Source organism: Leopardus geoffroyi, chromosome D1 (assembly GCF_018350155.1).
Source record: "Leopardus geoffroyi isolate Oge1 chromosome D1, O.geoffroyi_Oge1_pat1.0, whole genome shotgun sequence".
Taxonomy (NCBI): Eukaryota; Metazoa; Chordata; class Mammalia; order Carnivora; family Felidae; genus Leopardus; species Leopardus geoffroyi.
This window is the reverse complement of record NC_059329.1, coordinates 53,053,979-53,077,608: the sequence shown is the minus strand read 5'-3', so window position 1 is coordinate 53,077,608 and position 23,630 is coordinate 53,053,979. Positions and strand designations below refer to the sequence as shown.

General features: G+C 47.3%; 1 protein-coding gene across 5 annotated transcripts in view; it reads right to left on the bottom strand.

Annotated features, from left to right (window-relative positions):
* Positions 1-23,630, bottom strand: part of TENM4 (teneurin transmembrane protein 4) — a 2,911,279-nt gene that overhangs the window by 580,970 nt on the left and 2,306,679 nt on the right. For all 5 annotated transcript variants that reach the window (XM_045483835.1, XM_045483839.1, XM_045483838.1 and 2 more), the window contains one exon: positions 17,874-17,929. The gene's annotated coding sequence lies outside the window, so the exon portion shown is untranslated. The remainder of the gene's footprint in view (positions 1-17,873; positions 17,930-23,630) is intronic.

Genomic DNA, 23,630 nt, shown 5'->3' with positions numbered 1-23,630 from the left:
AATTCTTCTGCTTACAGTAAGGCAGGCTGAGCCAGCAAAAGACTGGGGACCACACTGAGCCAAATACAGTGAGAGCTCTGCTAACTGGGGGCTGTGCCAGATGATTTATGGAGCTCCTTTCCAACACAAGATTTATGATTCTGCGAACGGGGAGGCTTGGGAAATGGGGGTGGGGCTGGTTCTGGTTAATTGAATTTGTCAGCTTCCAGATGGAGGAGGCACTAACATTTGTTGATAATTTACTCTGAGCCAGGGATACCACCGAGGATTTCAAATATGTGATTTCCTTGAATCTTACAACAGCCCCAGGAAAGGGGTAGGATCGTTATCCCTATTTTACAGATGAGGGCACTGAGGCTCAACTGGCTTTATGACAAACAGCTGGTCAGTGTAAAGATGAGATTTGAACCCAGATCTCGGTGGCCCTAAAGCCTTGCTTGACTGTTTATTTGCGTCGACCCTGGCAGAAAATCCTTGCAAAACAGTATGGGTATGATTCCTCTGTATGGTCCGTAGCTAGGGTCTGAGAAGCAAAGCAGGACTTGAGTCAGGGGACTTGAACTCTGGGCCTGCCTCTGTCAGGCCAACTTGGAGTAACTGGTTAAGCGTCTCTGAGCCTGGGTTTTCCCATCTGTAGGTAAAGGAATTCCAAAGGCACTTGAGCCAGCACGCTTGGCATCCATGTTGCATTTCTCTGGGTAGGTCTTTATTGTAATGGTCAGTTCTCACTACCCAGCACTAAAATGCAGCCTGAAAAGGGCCCGGGGATAGGGGAGCATAAACTGAGGGCAGAGGGCAAAACGTGTTACTGGCCAGAAGGTTCCAAAGTTGCTTTCCTACAAGATTTCAGCTCATTGTCTTGCAACTCGTCTCTGCAAAGTAAAAGAGAACAAGGAGAGCTAATTCTGCCTGAGGCAGCATAGCCCAAATGAGGTCCTCGGGGTTTCTCAAACGCACTTGGAGAGAAGAAGGTGGATTCAGGAGAGGGTGTGAGTGACCAGTGATACATGGGGGAAGAGTGGGTATTGACTTCCTTCAGTTGTTTATCTTCCCATCTTGTTCCAAAGGACGACTTAACGCAAGAGGATTTAAGAGCTGCTGATGGCTGAGGACAGCAATGCCATTCACTGACAAAGAAGCGGAGCGAGTGAAGACAGCTGATCGAGTCTAGAAACACAGTTATGAGTGCTCGTCTCCCCTGGGAAAACGAGACTGGCCAGACCCACGGACCCGTGTCTGTCCACTGGATTGTTCTCCCGCACCTGCCGTTGAGGGCGGTCGGCCTCCCTCACGGTGTTTTTTGATTAATAACTCACAACCGCAGACCGGGCCCTGCTTGATAGCTCCTGAGAACCTAATGGAAGGATCTCTTCCCAGACTCCAGACGCAGGAGAAGCTTATCCAGCAAGCAGAGCCAGGGGAAATCCCCCAAATCTTATCCCTTCATCTTCGCCGTATTTTTTGGAAATTGAACTGATCCTAAAATTTCACTCCAAAAATGTTTCCTGGACCATTTCTCCCAGGAAGAAAGCGGGCCCATTAGCGTGCCACTCAAGTGGCCCGGGCGGTCCCTCGGGAATTCTCAGAGCTAGCAGCTTCTGAGCAGTACTGGGTATGTGTGTGCATGTGCACAAGCGACAGGCGGGGGTGGTGACACTGTCACTACTAAGAAATCACAAACAACAGGATTGTTTCCAAGGTGAGACAGGGGTACTGCTTCCACACAGAAACAAACAGAGCCTGAAGGGAAATCACACAGGCCTGCCAGCATGTGCACATGCAGACAAGTGCACGGGGTCCAGGGACACAGGTGCTCCCAGCTCCCACATATAGGGGCCCAGACGCGCATGCCCACAGAGTGGACAAGTTCATACGCATCTACACCTGCAGAGTCCCCAGACACATAGGCACACAACTGTGGCTCAGCCTTCTAAGTGTCGTTAGACTTGGGCCTATTAGGGCCGGGGTGGGGGCGGCGGGGGGGGGGGGGAATCCCTCCAAGCTGAAAGTGCGCCACCTTAGGGACAGCCTTGCTAGGCACCAGCTGTGGAGGCTTTCCAATCTGATGGTTTCCCAGAATCCTCCACAGTGTCATTTCATTCATTTTCACAGCTGTTTCCTGATCACCTTCTGCCCAGAAGGCCTAGGAATGAGTGCTCTGTGTGGAGGACGAAGAACACAGACCTTAGGGAGCTTAACGTCAGAGGAGAGGCTGCGGACAAGACAGTGTTAAGGAGCCAGGCAGGTGGGCAGGGAGAGGAGACAGGCTACTTTAGAGTCAAGCCTATATCGGTATATAGAGTCAAGCCCAGCAAGGTGGGAGCACCTAATGATGCTCCAAAGACATTTACTCACAGGTGATGAATTAATTCAGGGCTATTTCAGGCCACACTGGGTCTCTCCATCTTCCCTCTTCACTCTCCCAGCCCCGCCCCACCTCGTCCCCATTCCTTATAGCCCATCCTGGGGGGCGGGGCCCTTCCTCAGCAGACAGAACCTGTCTTCCCATTTGAACCCCCTCCCTGATACCCCACTCCCCATTCCTATGCCACTGAATTTCTCCTGGCTCCTCCAGGATGCCAGACGCTTCCAGGTCTCAGAGCCTTGCGCAGAGTTTCCCTCTGCCAGGAATACCCTTTATTTCCTTGTCTGCTCGGTAAACTCTTCCCCATCCTTCAAGATACATATCAAATATCCCCTGCTGTTCTGCAGTGTTTTCACACCGCTCTTCCCCCTCCCTCTCTCTTTCCCCAGTCTGATTCACTGCAGCCTCCAAAGGGCGCCCCCCCCCCAAGACCTTGCTTCATCCTCTTGTGGCTGTCTGCCCACAGTGAGCAGCTCCAGGGGGGCCCCCTGTCCCACTCATCCCAGAGCCTGGCCCTCAGTAAGTGATGCTGGGTATCGAGGGGGGGAGTACTCAGCAAGGCCTGGTTCTGGGCTTTATGGAGTCCCTCAGCTTCCTCTCTCACTGGAATGGGAACAGAAGCAGCACTGGATGGCAAGTGTGAGAACCAGACTGGAGATGGCAGTGAGTCTGGGGCACAGACGACTAAGCCTGTGTCTAGGGCTGCTGCAATGACGCGTGTTCCCCCTGGGACCCATTCCAGGGTGTAATTCCCCATTTCTCTGCACCCTTGCCCCCTGGCATGTGGCTCCTGCAGCCTCCTGTCCCACTTAACCTCCCCAAAGCACTCTTCTCTGGAGCCCCTGGGTATAAAACATCATTAAGGACACATCTCTCCCAGGTTAAACTTTCTAACTCCCCAATGCCCAAGAGGTGCTGCTCTGCCTTTTGGCTGCAGAAACTGGGGCAGCCGTGCTGGGTCAGCGGAAGCGGGAGCTGTGGGGCCCTTCCTGCCCCTCAGGGAGGCCCCAAATTGATTAATACCTGCTTGGCCCACTCAGCAAAATAAACTCATAAAATGAGATGATTTAAAATCTTCCTTTCTCTACTGGCTTATTTATATTTCTAAAAGGTCACAGTCAATTCTTTTTTTTCTTAACTGGACAGAAACCTGGAAAGAGTAGTAGGTTGAGAGACAGAAGTAAATTCAGCTGCAAAAACATCTGAGTATCTTTACATGCTGAGCATGGCATTAGGCCGTGCACATAGAGAGGTGAGGGAGATGTATGCCCAGTCCTCCAGGAGCCCCTGTGTTAGTGGAAAAGCAGGGCTTCCTTGTTCGCATTCAGTCTCAAAAGGCAATCCTTAGCATCCCTGATGTGCCTGGGGATGTCATAGGGATTGTTACATGGTCTTCTCACAGCAACCCTACGAGGGAAGTATTATTATCATTTCTACCTCATAGATGAGAACGCTGAGGCTCAGAGGGTTAAATGATTTGTCCAGGGTCAAGCAGCCGGTGAGTAGATTTAAACCGTGGTTGATGTGGCTCCTGACAGTGATGGTCTTGCTTTCATAACAAAATGGGCACATCTTTGGTCCAGCAGTGGAGAATTTTGAAGGTTTCTGGAGAACGCTTATTTCATTTCATTGTCACAACAACCCTAAGAAGTAGGCATCAATGTCTCTGTGTTACCAAGGAGAAAACTGAGATTCAGTGTTATCCATCCCAGCTTGGAAATGGGAGTCAGGACCAGAATTCAATATTTCTGAGTCTGACCTCCCAGTGAGCTGGGAGGATGGTCCTTCTAAGGCCAAGGAAGTAAAGAAAAAGTCCAGGGGATGGGGGATGCTCAGGGACAAGGCCCTCAGAGACTTGGGACAATTCTCCATTGTCTAGACCTGACCTTTGTTACCAAATCTTGTGTCAGTTCTGCCTCTTAAAAACATCAAAATCCTGTCAAAAGACACAGGAAAGCATTTGACAAAATCTAACACCGTTTCATGAGAAAAAAACTTAACAAATTATGAATGCAAGGAATCTTCAACTTGATAAAGGCCATCTGAAAAACCCACAGCTAACACTAGACTTAATGGTGAAAGGCTATTTCCCTCTAAGATTAGAAACAAGATAAAGTGTGTGTGTTCTCACCACTTCTATTCAATACTATACTGGAAGTTCTAACCAGGGAAATTAGCCAAATAAATAAATGAATAAATAAATAAATAAATAAATAAATAAATAAATAAAACAAGGGCATCCATTTTAGGGAAAGGGGGAAGAAAACTATCTCCTCTTATAGATCGATGAGAAGATCTAGTACCTAGAAAATCTTAATGAATCCACAGAAAAATCAGAATAAACAAGTCCCTCAAGGTTTCAGAATACAAACTTATTGTACAAAAGTCATTTGTTTTCTATATACTAGCAATGAGCAACCCAAAAATGAAAACAAGAAAACAATTCACCACTGCATCAAAAACCATAAAATATTTAGGAATGCATTTCAAAAACAAATGCAAGACTTCTTCACAAGTATGGATGTCATATGTGAAGTAGTGAATATCATTAAACACCAAAGAAAGGGAAAGACATCCATGTTCATGAACTGAAAGATGTAATATTATTTTGATGGCAGCTCTCCCAGCTTGCTTTATAGATTCAATGCGTTCCCTACTGAAATCCCTGCTTGAGTTTTTTTTTAAGAAATTGATAAGTGGATCCTAAAATTCATATACAAATGCAAGAGACACAGAGTACCCAAAGCAATCTTGAAAAAGAACAAATTGAGAAGACAGAATTTCTCAATTTCAAACCTGCTATGATGCTACACTAATCAAAAACAGTGTAATATTGGCATCAGGATATAGATCAATGGATCAATGAAATAGAACTCAGAGTCCATAAATGAACCCTCACAATAATTTATTTTAAGTTTATTTATTTTGAGAGAGAGACACACACAGAGAGAGAGACAGAGAGAGAGACAATGAGCAGAGGAGGGGCAGAGAGAATGGGAGAGAGAATCCCAAGCAGGCTCCACAGTGTCAGCACAGAGCCTGATGCGGGGCTTGAACTCATGAACCATGAGACCATGACCTGAGCCAAAATCAAGAGTCGGACACTTAATCGACTGAGCCACCAGTGCCACAAAAACCTTCCCACTTATGACCAGCTGACTTTTGACAAGAATACAAGACAATTCAATGGGGAAAGAATGGCCTTTTCAAAAAATGGTGCGAGGACAACTTGTAATCTGCATGCAGAAGCATGAAGTTGGTCCCATACCTCACACAAGATACAAAGATGAACTCAAAGTGGATCAAAACTCTCAGATGAACACACAGGATCAAGTGTTCATGACTTTGGGTTAAGCAATGGTTTGTTAGATGTGATACCTGAAGCACAAGTGACCAAAAAAAAAAAAAAAATAGATGAATTGGACTTCATCCAAATTAACAACTTTTGTGCTTCAAATAATATTATCAAGAAAGTGAAAAGACAACTCAGAATGGTAGAAAATATTTGCAAACCATATATTGGACAAGTGACTTGTATCCAGAATATAAAAAGAACTCTTGTAACTCAACAATAAAAAGAAAAGAACCCAATTAAGAAATGGGCAAAGGGGTGCCTGGGTGGCTCAGTCGGTTAAGTGTTGGCTCTTGATTTTGGCTCAGGTCATAATCTCACAGTTTGTGAGATCACGCTCCACATCAAGCCCAGCATTGGGGTCTGCACTGGCAGTGTGGAGCCTGCTTGCAATCTCTCTCCCTCTCTCTTCGCCTCTCCCTCACTTGTGCACTCTCTCTCTCAAAAGCAAAAACAAAAACAAAAAAAAAAACTTTAAAAAAATGGGCAAAGAACTTGAGTAGACATTTCTCCAAAGAAGATATAAAAGTAAAGATGCTAAACATCATTAGTCATTAGGGAAATCTGAATCAGAGCCGTAATGAGATGTCACTTCAAACCCATAAGAATGTTTTTAAAAAAGAGAGAGACAGTAAAAAGTGTTGGGAAAAAAAATGTAAAAAAAAAAAAAAATTGGAAACTTCTTACATTGCTGGTGGGATTGTAAAATGATACAGCTACTTTTGAAAACAGACTGGCAGCTCCTGAAAATGTTGATCATACGACCTACCCACATCACTTCTAGGTATGAACACAAAAGAACTAAAAATATATGCTCAGAGCGCCTGGGTGGTTCAGTCAGTTAAGCCTCCAACCTTCGGTTTCGGTTCAGGTCATGATCATATGGTTCACGAGTCCAAGCCCTACACTGGGATCCACACTGACCGTGCAGAGCCCACTGGGGATTTTCTCTCTCTCTCTCTCTCTTTCTGTCCTTCTCCTGCTCATGCTCTCTCTCTTAAAATAAATAAACTTAAAAAAATATGTGTGTGTGTGTGTGTGTGTGTGTTCACACAAACTTGCACATGAATGTGCTTAGCAGGATTGTCCATAACAGCTAAAAAATAGAAAAAACCGAAACAACAACTAAAAAATGGGTAAACAAAATGGTGAATGCACATGTGTGTATGTGTGTGTATCAGTCAGCAATACGAAGGAATGAAGCACTGATACATGCTACAACAAGGATGAACCTTGAAAACGTTATGCTAATGTGCGAAATCAGACACAGAGCCAACATACTATGTGATTCTACTGAAATAAAACGTCCAGCATAAGCAAGTCCATAGAGGGAAACAGATTAGTGGCTGCTGGGGGCTGGGGAAGCAGGAAATGGGGAGTGACCAGTAATGCACATGGGGTTTCTTTTGGGGGTAATGAAATGTTCTAAAATTAGATAGTGGTGATAGTTGCACAAGTCTGTGAATATACTGGAAAACACTGAATTGTACAATTTAAAATTTAAAATTCACCCATAAAAGGGTGAATTTTATGGCATGTGAATTAGATCTCAATGATGCTGTTATAAAAAAAAAAAAACATATGCATGAAAGAGACTGCAGGGAATGTGGAAAATGGAAACAGCTGACTTGTTAGAAGTGGTGAGATGGAAGGTAATTTTCTTTTTTTCCTGTTATTGTTGTTGTAATGTTGTTTGGCCGCACCGTGTGAATAGGAGAGAGGGAGAGAGAGTGACAGTCCAGTAGAGAAGATGAGAGCTGCCTTTGGAGTCCAGGGCTGCGAGGTTGACATCCCTTTCTCTGCTAATTGCTCTTACTTTGCTAGACTGTGTGCTCTTCAGCCAGTGGCTTCACCTCCCTGGGCTGTGATTTCTCTTTCTTGGGAGTGGAATAATATGACCCTAGTAGGGCTCCTGTGAGGATCCCTTGAGGACTTACATACACAGAGCACATGTGTGGCAGATGCACACAGTGGCCATTATCTTTCATCTTCATTTATTTATTCAAATAATTATGGAGCCTGTGTTCCATACTGGGGATATAGATGAACTAAGAGTGGACCTTGTTCTTAAATATCCTGGAGTTTATTTTTTTATTTTATTTTTTTTTTTAAAGAAACTTTTTTTTTTTAATTTTTTTTTTCAACGTTTATTTATTTTTGGGACAGAGAGAGACAGAGCATGAACGGGGGAGGGGCAGAGAGAGAGGGAGACACAGAATCGGAAACAGGCTCCAGGCTCCGAGCCATCAGCCCAGAGCCTGACGCGGCGCTCGAACTCACGGACCGAAAGATCGTGACCTGGCTCAAGTCGGACGCTTAACCGACTGCGCCACCCAGGCGCCCCATTAAATATCCTGGAGTTTAGAGAAGACGGACATAAATAACCAAAACAAGCTCACCGAGAAGGGTCCAAGCAAAGATACCCACAAACAGCTTGGTGGACAAGTTCTCAGTACAGACCAAATACATTTGCGAATTTGCGTTGGGAGCTACTGGGGCCAGGTCGAGAGATGGGAACCCACAGAATAATGACGGCATCCACAACCACAGATCACATATTTGTTCTATAGCATGCTCTCGTGTATAGGGTCACATGCCATCCCCAGAGACTGCCAGCAAGGAAGTAGGATTACCGTACTTAAGAAATGAGAAGACTAAGTCCTAGAGGGGTCAAGAGGGTGTTCTGTTCTCATAAAGCCAGCTCGAGGTGCAAGACCCCTTCTATTTTGCCACAGCTGCATCTTCTGAGCAATGTTGGCTACAGCCTACTAAGAAGGAACACTGGGAGGGTCAGGGTGAAGAATCAGAAAATGAAGAGGAGCTCTCTCCAAGTCAGGACCAGTCGGAGGTATTGGGTATGTGACCTGTGAGAGACATGCCAGATGGAGTCCCGAGAACCAATTCAGCCCCGGATCACCCTACAAAGATTTACAGCATTCCTTGGGGAAATATTCATGCTCTGTAGGTCATCAATATCTAGTAAATACTTCTCCACTGATCTCACTAAGTAATAAGCTGAGAGTGGGGAAGGAAAACATAGTAGCATCTATAGGGCACCTACCATACATAGGACATTATACAAGAAGCTTCCCCAAAAGTAGACTCTTGAGGCACTGCAGTGGCCACTTTCTCCACCAACACTGAGGTAACACTGATGACCAGAGAGGTAAACTGTCCTGCCCAAGGTCACACAGAAAACCTATATAAGAGAGAAGAGTGAGCCTCCTTTCCACTCACCATAATGGTTGCAAGTTTCTCCCTGTGCAAAGGAGTCATAGTCTCAAGGGTAGAGGGCAGAATCCACATACTGCTTGTAAGAGTACAGACGCTCAACAGCACCAGGGACCCATGCTGTCCTTTACACAAAAAAAAAATACTGGTCTGCATTTCAAGGGTAAGGGGTGAGACACTGATTTATTTTTGTATCCCAAGGGCTTAGCTTCCTAACTCGCCCAGAATAGGTGCCCCTACAGGTCTTCTTTAACAACAGCCTAATCGACCTTTGGTTTTGATGGAGCCAGCCCTTAGCTAACAGCAAGAGACTTCCCTTTACCAAATGCAACTTTCCCAAAGGAGCAGGATAACAGACGAGAGCGCAGGCATTCGGCACAGAGACCCAGGTGGGTCCCTCAGTGATGCTGCCGGCTGGACTGGCCGAAGTCTCATTCTTCAAGAGCCGTTTGTTGGCTCCAGGGCCCGCCCCATCCCATTGACCCTGACGGTGCATCTGCGATCGCCAAGCCTCCTCACCTCTGCAGCATCTGCAGAATCAGTTGAAATGGAGCACTGGTAGGCGCAAGGGGCCAAGCTGCACCCAGCACTCCATCACCACCCCACTCACAGAAATCAGAAGAGTGTCCAACCTGCCCAGTGAGGTTGGGTGGGAGGTGGAGGTTATCATGAATTATCATGATAACCTACAGGTTATCATGAATCACTGCAGAGTGCTGGTAACTTGTAAACAGGTGAAAGAGGGATGCCTGAGGAGGGCTGATGGTTGAAAGGGGAATAGATGAGACGAAGAGAAAATGTGTGGTGAGAGATAGAGAGAGAGAGAGAGAGAAAGCTGGGAAAAGGAAACAAATCCTAGGGAAAATTGCATGTAGTAGAGGTAAAAGGAAAACAAGTCAGGGCTCAGAGGGAATGTGGTCAGAGGGGATAATAAGGAAGAGTATGAAAAAATCCACATTTCCACTGGACATGTCAGGGAAACTGTATAAGGTTTGCCAACGTTCAATTTTGTAAGAGCAATCATAACACTGGAGACTTCTTATTACACCATCGATAAATGTCTCCTACAGATGTAGAGGCCAAAGGTAGCAAGTGGGTTTCCTCTTACCAGCCAATTCTAACCGATTGATAATGTTTATCTGAGGCAACGTATCTGAACATGTTCTGAGGCCTCATCGGAACCCAGTGGTAAAGAGAGCTGTTTCAATTAGCGGTGTCTGCAGTGGGGTGTAAGAAAAGAATGGCAGCCTGCAAGCCATGTGTGCTGGATATTGGGATGTGTTGCCCACATCAGCGCTCTGGGACCTGGGACGAAGAAACTCACTCCTCCAGCTGCAGGGACTGCTGCTGTTGGCTGCTGACAGCTCTCGCTGGGAGTCCCTCTCTGAGAATGGCCCTCGGCCAGGAGACCGGCCTCACCCAGGGGCAGCCCACAGCTGCTGCTGCAGAGGGCAGGAAGACTGACTCCCCCTTACTCAATGTGGGGTATCTGAAGGGCCATCCCAGCTCCAGCCACTCCCCGCGGGGACAGTCGATGTCTGTGCTGTGAATGCACTGCAGTCCAGCTCCTCCCCTGCCCAATCTTACCTCCCTTACAAATGCTGATCCTGAGGGTAAACCCAATGAACTCTGCATGCAAATCTCCCTGGAGTCTCGTCCCAGGAACCCAACGTAACACACCATGCATTTGCCATTCCTGCACAAGCTATACCCCTCCATGCCCAGATCCACATTTATGCCTCACCAAAGACCTAACGTAAGCCAGTGACGGCACGTACTCCATCAGCTTTCCCTTTTCCCTTGTTTGCAAGGAAACTCAGAGGCAAGTTCTCTATTCTTTGTTCTCCTGCCTATGTAGAGGTCGATTTCTGCATTAGGCTTGGAGTCTCTCTAACCTAAAATGAGGGTTGGTTCCATTCCTCTTTTTATTTATTTATTAAAAGTTTATTTATTTGAGAGAGAGAGAGAGAGAGAGGGAGAGAATGAGGGGGGAGGGGCAGAGAGAGAAGGAGAGAGAATCCCAAGCAGGCTCCACATTGTTAGCACAGAGACCAGTGCGGGACTTGAACTCAGGAACTGTGAGATCATGACGTGAGCTGAGATCAAGTGTCGGATGCTGAACCGACTCAGCCACCCATTCTCAGTCACGTTTCCTCCCAGCCTCTAACCCTACAGAGACAGCAGGTGTCCCTGACTCACTTTGGGGAGTCATCGTAAACTGAAGGTGTCACCAGGATGAAGAACAATATATGCTAACAACTCTCATTGGCCTGATGCTCCCAAGTTACAGGTATGCGTTAGTTTATAGACACAGTAAGTCCTTAAAGTTATTATTACTTCTTTTGAATAAAAGGTACAGAGAGGTGAAATGATTTCTCAACCAACTGCAGAACCCAGCCTAGAATCTGGGTTTCTTGACTGCTAGTCTTACAGATGCCAGCCACAGGGCAGAAACCACTGAGCTGGCCTCTGCTTCTCGCTCAGCGTCGGTGTATGGTCTCTAGAAAACACTGTGACACTGGAATTGGCTCAGGGGACTCCCTCCTGTCTCCCCTTCTACATCAGCAAAATCCTGGGGACTTGGGAGGGTTCAAACCCAGGGCCAGGCACTGAAGAGCACTGTGGAACATAGGGAGCGATCTAACGATCCAGTGCCAGAATCCCCAGTACAGCCCCAACAGGGGGCCATCTTGTTCCTGTTTAGATCATTCCTTTGACGGGGAGCTCACTACCTCACACCGCTTCTCATTCTGTTGTCCCCTCCTCTGCACAACTGGAAGAATATTAAAAAGAGAACCTGGGAAATTGACAGGAGATAATGACCCCTGCACATGGTAGCACTTGGTGAATGGAAGGACTTTTTCCTCCTTCTATTAGACACAGAACAAGAGTAGAAGAGAATCCGCTTGTACGAAGGGCACCCTCAGCTCCAACCACACCGCCCGGGAATCGGTCCCTTCACAGCCCCAAGATAGAGCTGGAGAGGTCTGACGTGTGGGCATTGCTGCCAGACCACCCGGGTTTGAGCACGGGCTCTGCTATTTAGCTGTGTGACCTGGGAAAGGTCACTCTGTCACTCTGTGCCTCAAGCTCCTCATCTGGAAGATGAGGAGAGACTTGTGCTATCTACTTCAGGGGGTCTGTCGTGCGAATGCCTAAAAGTCTGCCAAGCACAAGGTACCTGCCAGTTGTCCTTTTTGTCCTCACCCCCGTCTCACAGACAAGGAAACCAAGACTGGAAAATCAAGCCATTTCCACAAAGTCAAACAGCTAATGAGGAGCAGAGCCTGGACAGAAATCATGGTTTGCCTGAGTCCCAAGTCCCGGAGCTTTCTTTTAGAGGACGTTACTTCTGCCATCCCTTCTGCCCTTCTGTAAAAGAAGGGGGCTGGAAAGAACAAACACACATACGGAATTCTGCCCGAGAAGCTCACTGGAGGAAGCAGTTTGTTCACAAAGGCACAGCGGAGTGAATCCAGGAGTCATGTCCTTGGGCAGACGACAGAGCGTGCTACCTGCCTGCTGGAGGGACACGCCAGGGACCGGGGCCGAAAACACCAACTTGCTTCCCATTCTGTCACTGCCGCAAAATCAGGGCCTCTGCTTTAGTGGCAGTGGGAAGGACGGGCGAGTTGCCGAGCCCCACGTGGCTGTGGGACTGGTGACAGCCGGGTGACTCTGAGGCCCTGGGTGGGACAAGGAAGCGCAGCAAGCACTCCTTAAAGGTGAAAACCGCCTCAGTTCTGCAGCAGTGGTGCCGGCGTTAGGATGCAGCCAGCACGGGGCGTCCTGGCTCTGTCTGCACTAAGGAAGGCTTGAAAAAGCAGGAGTGAAGTTTAAAATATTTGAGAACTGATGTGTCACGGGCAGCAACCAATCAGAACAGACACGATGGCCAATGAGAGCAGATAGATGTTGGCTGTCAACAAACTGTATGGCTATGGGAGTGCGCCTGGGGCGAACATCAGTCTTGGCAGCAATGAAGCCCCACGTGGGAAAAAGAGGATGAACAGGAGGAGGCCCAGGCACCAACAGAGAATTGCCCACCCATCTGCAAAGAAGTCCCAGAGAGAAGTCCAGTAGACCCCCAGGGGTCTGCAGAGGATGGTTTGAAAACCACTGCTATGGGGGAAAGAGGCAAGGGCTTCAAGGTCCAACACACAGGCCCAGCAGCACCACTGCCTTCAGGATGCACAGAGCCACCTCCAGAAGAGCAAAGCCCTAAGCCCACCCAAAGACTTGCCCATGAAGGCTCAAACTGATATGTCATCGTGTTGTCATTCTGCTTACTTTTCTCTTGACCACAGAGCGTTCATTTGTGTCTCCCAAAGCAGTTGGTCTCCTTCTAGCATTTAGAGGCAGGCACCAGTGCACCTCACTGGCGTCCCAGGGACACCAGACGTAGCCCGCAGTCATGCAGAGTGAGCCCTGGCCTGGTCAGGAGTCAACAGGTGGATCCTAGTCCCGCCCAGGCAGCCCCCAGAGGCATTTCAAGCCTCCCTCTCTCCCAGCTCTTCTCTACCTCCTTGCTGCTCGCTCTCCTTTCACTTAAAAGCACATGCTCCTGCTGCCCTCTGGGTAAAATCACAAGGGCTCAATTATCTTGCTGGCAATGAAGGAGGAGTACCATTTCTTCGGCTTGCGTAAGATAAAGCTCCACATGATGAAATAAGGCATTGGCCTGTGAGGTCTTGTGGGAAGGTACTGGAAGGGAAGGCCCTCCCTTGAGAGCAATGCACGAAGACCTTTCCCCTCACCCGGCCTCACCCGCCAATGAGTCTGCAGGCATACTTCCCAAGCCTAACAAAAGGCCCCAGAAAGTGCCACTGAAACACTTCACCACTGTTCTCCATGGACTTCAAAATGTTGTGCCTACTGATGTTGACTTTGCCCCACCCGTGTCTTATAAAGTGAGTCTACTTTCCTGTTATTAGCCGCTCTTCATACTGTCTTTAATAGATGACTGTGGCCTCCCAGCCTTCTCTGGCTTTGTCCCTCTTGAATGGAAACTTCATAGAGCCTTTGGTATGCAGGCACTGGATTTGAGTGACAGCTCCAGGAATTTACTGAAGGAGCCATGGGCACGGGCTGGGGCTATGTGGGATGCTGGGACATCTGGAGAAGGCCCAAACATCCAGGCAAAGCAAAACATTATAGCTGAGCACCATGTTCTCATGTCAGTAAGCCAGGCTCCCACCCAGCTTTGCCACTTTCAGCTCGATAACCTGAGAAAGTTACCCAAACTCTTCAAGCCTCTGTTTTCTTTGGTGGAAAACAGTTATAACATTAGTCAGTATCTACCTTACATGGTTATTTTAAGAATGAAGCAAAATAACATATACAAAGCACTTAGCACCTTGCCTAGCACATAGGCAGCAATCAGGAAAGTTGGCCATTATTAATATGCTTAATCACTCCAATATTTGTTGATTAGTTGCTTACAGGACTCGCATCCTGCTACTGGCTGGGACTTACAGGTTCTGCCCTGAAGAACGTTACCATTCAGTGGGAAAAGACAGCCAACAATTAGGATGTACTATGATAAATGCTTTGCTAATAATTACTTTTATTTTTTTAAGTTTACTTATTTATTTTGAGAGAGAGAGTGTGTGTGTGTGAGCAGGACAGGGGCAGAGAGAGAGGGAGAAAGAGAAAATCCCAAGCAGGCTCTGCACTGTCAGTGCAGAGCCAAATGTGAGGCTCGAACTCACAAACGGTGAGATCATGACCTGAGCCGAAGTCGGACACTTAACTGACTGAGCCCCCCAGGTGCCCTGTTGTTAATAATTACTTTTAAAAGAACCATCTCTAAAAGGTGACAATCACTTTTTGCTAGCCATTGTGTGGTACACACTTTATATAAGACAAGGGCAAAGCTTTTTGGTTCAAATATGTGGGCTCAAATCCTAGCATTATCACTGAATACCTGAATACTCTTAGCCATGTTAACTTCTTTGAAACCTAGTTTATCTGGAAAAAAAATGGCTATAAAAATTAGAAAAAAAAAGTGTATCTAAGATGTTACCATAGTGCCTTGCCCACAGTAGGTGCCCAATACATGTTTTTTATTAAAGGTGATTAAGGGTGTCTGAAGAGCTCATGTTGGCTATTGTCCCAATCCTAAAGGTCTGTCTGGGTAGGTGTTAAGGTCAAGGAAGGACATCCACCTAGCATGTGTGGCAGGGCTGTGATGTTCAGAGGCTTGTCTGGCTTGGAGCCAGTTCTGAGCCAATGACTGGAGCCATAGGGACCAGAGGTTGGCCACTCCAATGGAATTGCTGGCAAGGATGAGGCAGAAGGTTCCAAACAGGGCAGGTCCCCCAGGGCCAAGAGAAATGGAGTAGGTTGGTGTAGTAAGAGGCCAAGCTAGGACACAGATGAGGGCCTGTTATATTCTAGAAGGCATGAGGGCCCTAACCGGGGGCGCTCTGCTACCTGGGGCCAGTGGCCTCTATGGAGACCTCAAACACTGCTGCACAATCAACCCCTCACCCGGGCTGGGGAGTGTGGGGAGTGAACAAGGACGATGCAGGCAGAACTCCACAACTTACAGGATGGATAACCTTGGAAAAGGAGCCATGCAAATCAGAACACACCAGCCCCAGAACTGAGCCAGTGCACGAAGAACAGAACTGCACCAAGTCAGGCCTGCTTACACGAATGAACATTCTCGCAGCATCGCTTGATAAGCCTGTTGCTAAGCCTGCCAAGCTTCTCGTCACAGAGCACTTCGCTCTCAGCTCAGGAAAGATAATCACTCTGGGAACCGGCTTCCTCAGGAGACCTGGCAGAATGCTTTCAGTCTAGAGCGAAACCTACCTTTCAACAGAGCTTCTCCCCTCCCACGTCAGACAAGGGGAAACCCAATCCGTAAAGGAAAGGGTTTGCACACACACAGTCCTGCTGGGTGTCGCTGGCTGTAAGTGACCCTCAGGGAAAGGAAGGAGCCCCGAACTCTCTCGGCTTGGGGCACCTCCAAAACAAAGACCCTAAAGTCTCCTGCTGGAACAACGCGAGACACAGAACGCTCAGATTCCAGGCACACCCGCAGGTATCATCTGTCAGTCCTGACACCAGCCCTGTCTGTGTCGAGGTCCAAGCGGAGAGATCAGACAAGCGCCAGGGTAGGGCAGGGGCAGGGGAGAGCAGGAAGGGGGAGCAAAGGCTTTGGAGAGACCAATACGAATTACAGCAGTTTTTATCTGACACCAAAGAACAGGGCAAGGGAGAGCTGTGTGATCCAAGCAAGGATGAAAGACAGGCTGGCCTCCCCTTGTAATGTAAGAGTTTAATGATACTTATTAAAAGCCCATTTCTGGGTCCTGTTGAAAAATTACACCCATAAGTGTTTCTTTTTTTCATATAAATCGCTTCCTAGAGATCAAGTGCGTGCGTGTGCATGCACACACACAGTATACGAATTCTACCCCTCACACTTGTACACACACATTCCCCACAAATCCTGCACATCCCATCTACCACACACATGTCAGTACATCTTCATCAAGAACGGGCACCACTCACCACACACACACACACACACACACACACACACACACACACACACTGTAAGGCAGGAAAACCAGGCCTGGTCCCCAAGGTTATTCACACACCCTTTGAAACTGCAGACTTTGAGGGAGCCCAAGAGCTTCGTGCTCAAGTTGTCATCCCCACAAACAAACAGCACAGCCTCTAATCCTATCATTCTCCACGTCTTGCCTGAGGCCAGGCAGCCTTGCAAAAGCCGAAGCTACCGGGATCATTAAGCTCTGGCAGAAAGCAACAGCATTCAGTAGGGCCACTGCGGGAGAAGGGGTCTGTGCCCCTCTTGCTCATGGCAGATTCTCTCTGATGTGCTGAGTCCCAACCACCTGGAGGAGGTGGCCCTGGGCTTCCGCCTGGGACATATTTGCTTCTGGCTACGAGCTTACTCTGAGCCCAAGGCCGCCTTCACTCTTAGTCAAAGAAGACACTGTTTTCTGGAATAATCAGCTAGACACAAGAAAAGTACCCCTTGCAGAAGATTAGCCTTGCATCAGCACTGGCTCCGTCCTGTTGCTCCCTAATGTTTTACTCACTGCTAAGGGGTAGGGCTCAAACGCTAAAATCATCAGGTAGAATAGTTTGCTGTTAACAGAAACAAATGCTTTGAAGTTAGGAAATCTGGCTTCAAGGTCAACTTTAGCGTTTTCTCTGCATGGTCTTGCCAACTCTCTGAGCCATGGTTTTCTGCTTGGCAAAATGGCAATAAGCAGCTTCTTTCCATCTTAGGGAGTTTGGGGGAAGATCACAAAATGCCCTCCACACTGTAAACTCCAAAGCAGATGTTAGAAATTTTCATGATGAGACAGTAATGAGGAAACGGAGGAGCTCATAAATTGGGCTGTGAGTGCCTCAAGGGCAAAGCCTGTGCTGTATTTATCTTGTTATCCTCAGTGCCTGGCACAAAGGGCTGGCACCAAATATTCTGGGGAAAAACAGTTTGAAAGAATCAGTGAACCCGTGAGTTAAGTGGCTTGTTCGAGGTCACAGAACAGCTTATGGTAGTACTGAAACCCAGATCCCCTCACCCCCTAATCCAGAGCTCCCTGTTCTAGATGGCACCAAACTGCTGGGTCTCTGGAAGGGTCAATGATGTCAAACTAGCCACAGCGTGGGCCAGGTTTCAATGAGCCCTCCCATTCCCCGGGAAAGATCCAATATAGGCAGGCAATGCCCAAGAAGCCTTCACAAACTCGCTTGTTAAACATTCCAACTCAACAGTGAAAACATACAGAAACTACGGTGCACAGCATACCCAAATGCCTCCAACCAACTCATCTTATTTTCTGTCTTGAATTGTACAAATCAGAAAAATCACGAGATTCGGCCGCGGAGATTAGAAGTATATCTTGTTTCCAGCTCACTGTCAGCATCAGCACTTACCTACTGACCAAGTGTCCGGGAGACCACTAGCCCTCTCTGAGTCTCAGCTTTTCCATCTGCAAGAGAAGAAGATGATCACAATTAATCCCTTGAGACCACTGGACTAAAACGCATCAGAGGTTTTATACCTGATATCAGTTCCCAACTGCTTCTGATCCCACATAACTGGGGAAATTGCTAACGATCAGGAGCTGGAAGGGAATTATTTCAAAAATGAAGTGTGATAATTAATAGTTATGTGCCAAGCAGGGCACTGATGGTGTTCAACCCTCAGCCCAGAAAATTCAGCCTTCCCATCATTTTGGCATTTATTTTTATTTTTCATCAATGTAAAAATGCAAAAGACCATTGAAATACCAGGAGAAATAGAACAAACAAAAATGTCACTACCTCAACATACTCCCAACACTTGGGGGTATCTTCCCAATTTTTTTCTTCTAATGTGCAGAGTTCACCATTTTGTAGAGCAGGGACCAGAAAGGTGCACTCTACTGCAAAGTGGCACGCAGATCATCATGCCCCCTGGCCCCTGCTGTTACACCACGACCACTGCCCACATTATTAACTCTTTTTTATTCCCACATCAGCTTTATCAGCTTCCCCCAAGACTCTTGGACGGTGGTCAGGTCTCCAGCAGGCACTGTGCACATCAGACCCCAGGAAGAAGGAGGGGCTGGTCTTTCCCCAATCTGGTTCAGTTACCTCATCTGCAAAATAAGGAGACCAGGCTGGCCAATCCCAGAGATCACTTTTAACTTAAAAAGATGAGGCTAAGGGAAAGTGAAGGAAACATATATTTGAGTCCCTATCATGTGACAATGAGTCTGTACTGTTGAGCTGGTAACATCTACGGATATTCTCTCAGGGGCCTCTTAACCACCCTGGGAGATTTTCCAGGCCAGAAAACCGTAACTCAGGGAGGTTCAGAGATCCACCCAAGACCTGCTATGGTCATTTTCGTGAACACTCCTCGCATTTTTGCCACAGGGATGTCTCACCTCTTCTATCGTTTTACTAATTTTTCCAAATTGCTTCACATTTTTTGCTTAACTTTATTTTTAAAGGATGTCTTTAAAAGTTTGTGCTGCATTTTATTCCTGCCCCTTCTCTCTAAGGCCCACTGAAAGGCAGTCTTTCAACTCAGATGGATTCCAGAATAGCAAGACAGTCGCTAATAACTTCAAGGAATTTTTAGTCACCACCATTCTATATTAAAAATCTCCATGAAGTCATAGGTTTGAAGTGTTGTTTTTAAATTTTTTTTCTAATATCCATTAAAACAAATAACTTGGGAAGTTTGGAATGCTCACGTATGCACTTTCCAGGGGTGCCTCTACTTTATCTTGGGAAGGCTGGTTTAGGGTCGTTATGATGCAGCCAGACTTTGGAACATAATTCTGTCCTATTTCAAAGCTGAAACGTCAAAAACATCTAATGCTTACTGAACACCAAGAAAGTTGCCTGAAGTCACACAGCCAGGAACGGAAGAAACTGCGACTTGGGCCCCCATGTGCCCTCTTCCAACCCTGGCTCTGTGAACATTTTCAGTTTCTTCTCTGGCCCTCCTTGGAAACTCAGTTTGCAATTCTGTGGCATCAGGCCACCAACCAAGTTCTGCTTCCAAGTGGAGGCAGGGTCATCCTGTTCTGTTAGGTCGCCAGCTTTCCCACACAGTGCCTGCATTGTGTCAATTCATATTTAAGTTCCCAAAAGGGCACTTTGGTAAGACGCTGCATAATTTCTAAAACCGAGCTTAGAAAATGGGAAGCGAATGTGATCCTTTATTCAAAGATCCAAGATAGTAACCAAGGAAATAGAAAGGGCTGGTAACATAACATCTTGGAATGCCACTGTCCCTGCAAATGAGTATAAGATCCCAGCCGAGGGAGCGAAAGGCAGAGAAAGTGGCAAAGCGGGCATACTGGACACGGATCGAAGCTGCTGTTGGGTGTTGAGTGTCTTTCTAAGCTTCTGTTTCCTGTCATCTGGTTTACAATTAATTGGCATGAATTTTTTATGACCAGAGAGCAAAGAGACTCAAAGGCCTGCAGAACGGGCTCAGACTTTCTTTCTGGGAGGGTTTCCTCATTTCTCATGAACAGAAGCAACCAAGCTGTGCAGTCACAGGAAAGTACAACGATCTTTCATTCTTGGTCCCACACCTCTTCCATGAAGTCTTCTCCCACCAGCCCGAGTCAGAATGAGTCACCCCTCCCTTGGGTTTCCTTCTGGCAACACTTTAATTACGGTCTCTGTTACAGTGGTTATTGTTTTCTCTTCTACAGTATTATTTTTTCTGTTTACCCAAATACATTAAATATGATCAAAACTCATCCATCACTAGCAATATGACTTTAGACAGGTTTCCTTCTAAAACTTGTTGTATATAGACCCCCATGCACATTCACAAACATGTACATCCAGACACTTTATAAAATGGAATCCTATTACATACACTCATTTTAATCCTTTTTAAATGGCTACACAAACGCACAATTAACCTCTATCGATGTATGTATAGGCGTTTTCATTTTTTCACTAGTGAAATACTCCAATATTTTTGTACATGTATCTCTGTGTGGTTGCTTGATAGTATACTTAGACTATATTTATTTTGAGGGAGAGAGAGAGAGAGAGAGAGAGAGAGACAGAGACAGACAGAATGAACACACAAGGGGAGGGGCAGAGAGAGAGGGAGAGAGACAATCCCAAGCAGGCTCTGCACTCCCAGCACAGAGCCCAACGTGGAGCTCAATCCCGTGAACCGTGAGATCATGACCTGAGCTGAAATCAAGACCCAGATGCTTAACAGGGTAAGCCACTGAGGCGCCCCTAAAGATTTTATTTTTAAGTCATCTCTACACCCAGTGTGGGACTCAGACTCATGACCCCGATATCAAGAGTCGCACACTCCACCGATTGAGCCAGCCAGGTGCCCCTGTATTGCTCAACGGTTTAAAAAAATTCGTAACTGGCCCCCTACAAAAGACTATCACTTCCAGTTTCTACCAGCAGCATAGGGACATGCTAATCCTTCATGACCTCATCAGTTTTAGCATTAACATGCTTTTTTAGCTTTGTCAGTGTGATACTCAAATGGAGCCTTGGTATCTTAATCGCTTCTTTTGGATATCAGTTGAACAAATGCCTCTATGTTTCTTGGCTAGTTTCAAGCCTTCTTTTAGGAGCTGCATGTTCACAATCCTTTGCCCATTGCTTGATTGGGTGTTAACCTCTTTCTTGTTTGGTACCCAAGAGCTTACCGTTGGTCTTTTGCCTTGACTATGACTTTTAGCTTTCTTCCAGCATGTTCAATCATGGTGCACAGTGCTACCAGGTACTGTTGCCCCAACAGAAACCTGGAGGCCCGTCCTGACACCTCCCTGCGTGTTCTCCCCACAGATGACCAGTCACCAAGTCCTATCTGTCCTACTTCCTAAGTAGACCTTGAATCTGTTCCTGTTCATTTTTCTCACTCTCCAGCACCACAAACTTTGCCAAGCCCCCATCACCTCTCATCTGGTCTCTTGTCATGGCCTCCTAACTGGTGCCCACAGCCTCTCCTCCACTTCTCTCCCCACCCAGAAACAAGAAGGATTTGTTTTTTAAGGATAATCAGATTGTCCCCACTGCTTAAAGCTCTTTGACAGCTTCCTTTCCCACTAAAGATCAAGTCCAAAGTCCAGAACGTGCACCTGTGCCTGCAGAGGCCTGCAGGGCCTGCAGGGACCCAGTTTCCACATGGCTTGAGTCTCCTGATACATCCATCTCCCCTTAAGGCTCTGTGCTTTGTCACGCTGGCTTCCCTTCTGGTCCTCAAATGGGTCATTCTTCTTCCCAGTCCAAGGCCCTGGATGTGCCGTTCCATCTGCCTGAAAAGTTGTTTGCTCTCCTCTTTGCTGGCTAATCCAAACTTATCCTTCAGGCCTCTCAGCTTAAACACCACCTCCTCAGAGAAGCTCTGAACCCCCCACACTAAGGGAGCTCCTCTGGCTATTTACCGGAGTTTTCCTTTGAGGCGTATCTTCCGAGGTACTCTGTGGTGGGGAAGAGGGCACTGAGTGTCCAGGCCCTACCCACGGGGAGGGCTGGGTTTCCCACTGCATCCACATGGACTTGAGGCCTGAGTGGGTCACGACCTGCAAGGGAAGGGCGCCCATGAGTCACAAAGCAGGGCTGGCGAGGGCACAGGACAATGCCTCCTCTCTGGCAGTCCCTGCTCACAAGGTGCCAGCAACTCTGAGGCTCAGAGATGCTGCTTGAGCTCCACGTATCTCCTCTTCAGACGCAGGAGCTGATTTCAAAACATCCTGTTGACCCAAGCAGAGCCGGCCTTATTGCCGCCAGCTGTCGGGAGTGAGGAGGTGCCCTCCCCTGAGGACCGGGCTGTTTCCAGCTTCATCATTGTTGGCGTGCAGATTTTTTCCCCCTGGACTTCTGCTGCTGCTGAGGTCCCCAAAACATGTTCACTTTAGCTTTCTTCTGGGTATTTCGGAGTCAAAGATTTTCTCCTTTTTCACTCTCTCAGTTAGATTTTAGTGTGTGTGTGTGTGTGTGTGTGTGTGTGTGAGAGAGAGAGAGAGATCACAGAAATGAAGCATTTCAGGTATGAAGCAATTTAGGATGAGAAAATTGTCCTCTAGCCACAAGGCCTTGGCCCTAATGCCCTAACAACCTACCATGGCCTGGCAGGCTCAAGAGTGAAATCCCGATGCATTAACTGGCCTTCCAAGGACCAGCTGTGTCCCCATCTGGGTGGCCTCACCACAGCTGTCTCATCTGCAGGTGCCCCCAGCCAGGGACGCTCTACATCAAGTTGCTCTCAGAGTGAGGTGGTTTTCTGGGTTGTGCGAGAGATCATAATGGTTTTATTATTTACCTAAAAGCATGCGAAGTCCAATAAGAATCCAAGATGCAGATACCACTGCATCTTTTCAACAGGGCTCATGGAGCCATGTGAGAGGGTCTTTTTAGTTTTCTTAAATGTTTATTTTTGAGAGAGAGAGAGAGAGAGAGCGAGAGAGAGAGAGCATGAGCAAGGGAGGGACAGAGAGACAGGGAGACAGAGGATCTGAAGCAGGCTCCATGTTAACAGCGCAGAGCCCGACGCGGGGCTCAAACCCGTGACCTGAGCCAAAGTTGGAAGCTTAGCCAGCTGAGCCACCCAGTCACCTGGCCTGTTTTAATTTTTACAAACCAAGCAAGTCAGCTCTCCCTGAAACATCAACTTTTCCACGCAGCAGCAGCTGCACGTTCCCCCTTTCATTCAACAAAGCAATTCCTGGTGCTTACTCTGTGTGTCAGACCCAGACTGGAGTTGGTGGCCAGAAAGGCTTTCAGAGACAACATGGGCCTGACCCATGTTCGAATCCCCGCTCTGACTCAGAGTTGTGTGACACACAGAAAGCCACCTAACCTGCCTGAGCTTTGGCTTCCTCATCTGCAAAACAGAGATCCTTATCCAGGCGCTGTGAGAATTCTATGCAATAGTGTTTCTCAAACCCCCAGCAGAGGCCTGCGAGTTGGCCCCAGCCAGCACTCACTGCTTTTATAATTTCGACGACTACTGATGGTCAGTTAGACACGTTCCCTGCACTAAACGGTACAAGTGTTGTCATTAGGATGGGGGGAGTCTGTAATCTCAGCAGGACCCACACAGGAAGGGCTCCGTTTTTGTGGGATGGGACTGGGCAAGGCAGGCTTCAAGCTAGACTCAGGAGCACAGTGTTTGCAAAACAAAGAAGTCCACGCAAGGGG